Below are 6,000 nucleotides of genomic sequence, written 5' to 3'. Positions count from 1 at the left end.
GAAAATGGAAGAGCAAATATAATTTAAAAAATGATATAAATTTTTAATAACTCCTGGATTAGATGTAACATTTTAAAATTTTAATATAAAAATAAACATTTATTTAATAAAACATTATTTTCTTTTCTGTCTTTCAGCAAAAATCACATATAATAGACGGATAGATATTATAAAATGTTAGATATAAATAAGAAAAGAAATAAAATAATGGAAAAAGAAAGAAAAAGGAAGAAGGAAGTTTTAAAATTTGGAAAAAAAGATGAAAATAAAAAAAAACAAAAAATGGTGGAAGAGTGCAAAATAAAGGATGGAAAAGACAAAGAATAGTACGAGCATGAGCAATAAGTTGAAAGAATTTTAATAATTATTATTATTACATGTTTCGTGATATTGCGATATTCTAATATAAAAATAAAAATTTATTTAATTAAACATTATTTTCTTTTTTTTATTTTTACTAAAGATTATACACAATTAAAAAAGCTTTTTAACCTCTTTTTTATAGTCTCTCTGTTTCTGAACTGTTACTATAATTTCATAAATAATTTATGCTTAAAAGTAATTTATGATACAGAAGAAGGGAGTATTATAGCTACTGTGGACATTACAGCTACACTTTGATCTTAGCTGGGAAAGTCAAGAAGTCCCGGGATGTCTCCGGGTCGTCCCAGGATAATCCTCAGGACATCCTAATTAATATTAAGTACATTTAACTTGCATTAGAATAGGAAATTTTTAAAATTAGAATACGAAGATAGTACCACTTAAATTTTATTTTAAAAGATTTAAATATATCATTGCGAGCCTAAACGTGTATATTACGGTTGAACTGTACCAATCGTGTGCTATATAAAAATAGTATTACGTAATAATATAAAAATAGTATTTTACCAAAACATTTCAAAGAAGACAAGTAATCAATCAATGTCGCTATGTGACTTGACAGTGAAAAGATGAACATGCCGTTCTCGTTCCATATCAAATATTGATACACGTACATATACATGCAGACGGATGCAAGTGTACTTACTTTAACTAGACAGCTCTTGTAGCGTGAGATCGATCTTAAAGGAGTCTCGCGTCTGCACGACTGTCAGTTTCGATTTGGTAACGTCATATCGCATTCGCGTCAGCAATTTGGCGCGATTCTCCACACGTTGGAAATTTGTGGAACGTCCCGGATCTATATCTTCGGCGTTTGCTATTTGCTGCTGTTAAATGTAAATATCGAGCTGGTGCGCACCATCCGTCGATTGCGCGTTCGCAATTCGATTTCGACACGGGCAAATATGAGAAATGCCGAGATGCATCGAGAGTACTGAGATTAAATTAGTTTGTCCTTTCGCCATGTTATTTGTTAAACGGACGATTTATCTAATGGTGCAGTCGTTGACCACTGCGCGAAGCTTGTGATCATTTATTGTGATTAATTAATGATTGCCGATGACGTCCTACTGGTTCAAATTATTAGAACGGCATTACGCTTGGAGACTAGCGGAATGCTTTGTCGGCCATTCAGTTTGTCGCAGTTGTTTCATATTCATACGTTATTGCATTATTACTTTGCAAATTTTAGCCTCATAGATTAAAAGCTTTTAATATTTAACATCAAAGCTGTCGGCAATTTTAATATTTTAATTTATACTTTTTAAATTGCTAATTATAAAGTGAATGTATAATTATATGATCAATTAAAGAATATTGTCAGATAATTTAATCTCTGTGTTAAATCAGAAAGATATTATTTAGTTAAATAATAATGTTTTATAAGCTTGAAATGTATAATACCAAATAAGATTTAAAATTTTATTTTTATGGTACATTTAATTGTGTGTTAACAATATTCAAATATTTAAATTTTATTTGATTCTTGATTATTTCATTCATGATTTGATTTCATACAGATGTTTAAGTGGACATGTGATGAAATTAAGTATATTTTTATTTAGGAAAATGAAATCATCTGACAATAAGAGTATCTTATTGGATTATTGTTATGCTATGGCAGGAATTTGCGCGGGGCTTTGTCAAAAGCTTTGATCCGCATTCGAGTTTGCCAGAGCCGATTAATAGAGTCGGTTTGATCAACCGACAAGCCAATGTACGTGTCTAGCTGGATGCGGAAGGATTAAGGCGTTTGCCAGGGGAACACTGGATCGGCAGCTTGGTGGTTAATTGAGAACCTCGAGATATTGACCGGTGCGGGATCGATAAGCGAACGATATCCACGAAGACAAAGGGGCGGGCTGGACATATGCTGAAGTGGTCATTTGTCTGCGATTTACGTGAAGATTGACGGTAACCCCGCTCGTTACCCGCTTGATCCCCCCAAGTTTAACGGCACTATCGAAGCTTATTGGGTCACAAGGTAGAATTTCAACGAGGCTTATGCTTAAATCTTCAGATGGATGCACAAAATCTAAAATCATAATTCTAAAGTTAGGAAAAGGAAACAACACATAAAAGTTATATTTTTCTCATTAAAAATAATATATTTATAATTCTAAGATTGTCACGAAAAATATATGGATATTGAATGTGACGAGTATTTCACATAGTATTAAACTAATAATATTTCAGAAGAATTAATTTTTGCAACGCGTTATTTTTTTCCACTGCAAAATTGTTTGCGTTTTCTGCGTAAATTTAAAAAATTTTTTGTATGATATAAAGAAAGAGTTTTAAAAGATGTGCGCCTTATATTTTAATAAGATGCTTAAGTAAAATTTACCTTTTGCGATAAATTTCGATTTTGTCGACCACATTCGAGCGGTATTTTATAGAACAAAGAGTAGGTTTTACTTGGCGCCGATCGCAAGTCATAACAATGCGACCTTCCTCTTGGATTGTAATAAAAAAATAAATTACCCGAATAAATTGTCAAACGTAGCCAGTTTCACGAGAGAACCCATTTAAGTACTTAAGAGTGGCACAATGGCTGTGAACAAATGCAAACTTGACAAAAGGTTCATTAATTAGCTTTATTGAAGTCTTCTCAGTCTCCGTGAAACAAATAAGATTTTTCATTGACTCTGTAAGTTTCTTCGTTGCATGCGCTATTCTGAATGTAAAAATTAATCTCGTAGGTATGTGACCTAAATCCATCAAAATTGCATTTTTATTTTAAAAATGAATACATTATATTATAAATGTGTCGTAAACTTTAAATTCTTAAACTTTAAATAAATAATTTTAAAATAATTAAAAAAATTTTGTATATTGTAATTTTTCTCTCTTTACTTATGCATTAAAACACAATTATTTGATTATAAGCTTCAATAAATTTTTATACATTTTAAAGTGTCCAGAATAATTTCTGAAAATGTATAGACCAAGATTATCGATGCTACATATTTATACATGCGATCGTCTAAATTAAAATATAATGTTTCATTAAAAAAGTTACATATAGAAATGTCAATTTGCTTTAATGAGAATGCAAGATTATAAGATCGCATGAGCTGCAGTAAAGAGAAAATAACGTTGTTAAAACAAATAGAGTCTTTAGATTTTTTCCGATGATAAAATCCAATTTCATTGATTTACATATCTGCCGAAATAATCGATCCAATCGTAACTTGCATACGGGCGCCTTGCTACAGCCGCGGCGCCTTAATATAGAAGTAACGCGTTTTTTACGGTTACACCGACGCGCCTGTAGTTTATGCATTTTTTTACATTACGGGTGATAAAACTCGACACGTTTTATCGCCACTGAATTTCCATGGTTACGCAATGAGCGACGGCGCGAGAGGGTTTTATGAAATCGCACGCGTCGTGAAATGCGCGTCTTTGCGCATGTAAAAATTTTTACTTCACTCTAAACTGAGAACGAAAGAGTGGCTTTAAGCCAGCGGCTGTGGTGGCATTTTATATGCATGACCCAAAAAACAAAAAAAAAACGTTTCCGCACGGCTATGTGTGTCCATTAAATTAAAAAAAACCACATTGTTAATACCGAGAAGTGGTCCACGGTAACACACAGTAAAGATTCTCTGAAAGGGATTATGCCTTTTCAAATAAAGCTAAATGTCTTTGTCTCGTTTTAATTAAAGAATTAAGCAAAACCGCAGATACGAGGGTTATTCGAAAAGTAGGGTCCGAAACAAATATGAAAACCACGTGAAAAAATAGAGAAACATGTAAAAAATTACATAAAAAAATAGTTTTTTAATTCTGTCATGGTTTATGTTTTATAAGAAATCGGACCTTACTTTTTGAATAACCCTCATATATTACACGGTTAAACAATAAATCTATTGAATTTCTTTCAAATGTGAAATTATGAATGGTAGATATATGTAATCTAATTAATATCACATTATTTTTTGAAGTCGTGCCATACGTGAAAAAGGTATGACCAATAATTTTTAGCGAGTTGCAATCTTTAGCGTGTATGATAATGAAGACTGAGGGGGCGGTCCTCGGATCGAAGATCCGCCTACGGCACGCAGACTATTGTCCATTGTGCCACTTTAGCGAGTATACAAGTTACATATTTAAATTTACATTTGTTATTTATAATTTTTCTTGTTTTTTTTTTTTTTTTTTTCTTTTTAATGTTGCTCGCGTAGGACAAAACAAATCTCGAGAGCGTTAACAATATACTCAACAAAATAAAACAAATAAATTCATGTCGAGCTATATCGAGTTTCGAAATTTGTTACTCTACGTTGAACGCGAACAGTTAGTCTTTGAAGAGTTCTCCGCGCGACGAACGCGGAAGTATACGTGGCAGAGAAAGAGAACCGTGCCCGCGACTGCAAATATTTTCCTAAAAAAAAAAGCGGACGCTGCGTGTAGTTTTGTTGCAGTACAATGAGTACAGGCCAAGTGTGCTTCGTTATACATTCGTCTACTTCGATGCAGTTGCAGGCGGACGTCGGTGTCGCTTGATCAAACAATAACACGTACCGATGCATACATACACGGTTGCATGCACGCGTGTAGCTTTGCGGTGGACCAGCGCGCAATGCATGCAGTCCAGTGCATGCAAGCGGACGACTGGCTTTGTTTCTTGTGTTAGGTGCGATACACCGCGGATTTTGCTCGCCGTTATTTTACCGAGCGCACCGTTATTACCCGATCCGTCTATTTGGAGTTTCCAAAGTTATTGTTTCTGGTCAACTGAGCCGCCGTTGATTGCTCCTGACGTGATTCGTACGACGCCGTTAAATCCGTCTACGGTTGCACTCTCATGACGACATGGCATTTTATGATGTCTCTGTGCTGTAAAAATCCACCGATGGACTGTCGGCATTGTCGAATAAGTTCAACGTTGGCTCAGTACTGACAATAAGACATTGGTAGATAAAGTAAAAACAATAATATTTTATCGCTGGTAATCAGGACATTCCACTGCAGTATTTCATTATTAATTCGAGTCAACTGCAATATTAATGCAATATAGTTAAGCTACAAATAATTAAGCACAATAATTTAACATATTTCGTAAAGAAATTTATATACTTGCGAGTAAGATTGTAATCTAATCTTTCGTCTCTCTGTTGAGACAATCTCTTCTTATTTTTTATTGATTCAAGCCAATATCTGCCAATATTAATTACCGCAACAGTAATATCTTCAAGGTACTCAACTATAGTAATATCTACAAAGTAGCTCAACTATATAATGTCGTATTAACCCTATTCCGGGGGTCCTTGCCAATGTTTTGCTAATAACAGCGTTTACCGCAGCATGATGTTACACTTCAATGATCAAACTTAGCTGGCGCATTGTTGGCATGAATTTACGTAAATATTTACCGAATGTTGGCGGCCAGTAAACAATTGTCATATGGAAAACTGTTGCATTAGAGATAAAATAAAATTTGTTTATTTTCATTGTTTTCTGCAAGAAGTTCACAAGTTTTTGTTCCAACAATAATAAAAATAAAATATAAAAATTTTACAAAATTAAATTTTTTCAAAAGGTAAATTAAAAAGACTACATAGAATTTGTTAACATTTTTAACATTTGTTAACATTTTTATTTATTCAT

This window comes from Solenopsis invicta, chromosome 2, assembly GCF_016802725.1.
Source record: "Solenopsis invicta isolate M01_SB chromosome 2, UNIL_Sinv_3.0, whole genome shotgun sequence".
Taxonomy (NCBI): Eukaryota; Metazoa; Arthropoda; class Insecta; order Hymenoptera; family Formicidae; genus Solenopsis; species Solenopsis invicta.
Note: the sequence above shows the minus strand (reverse complement) of the source record.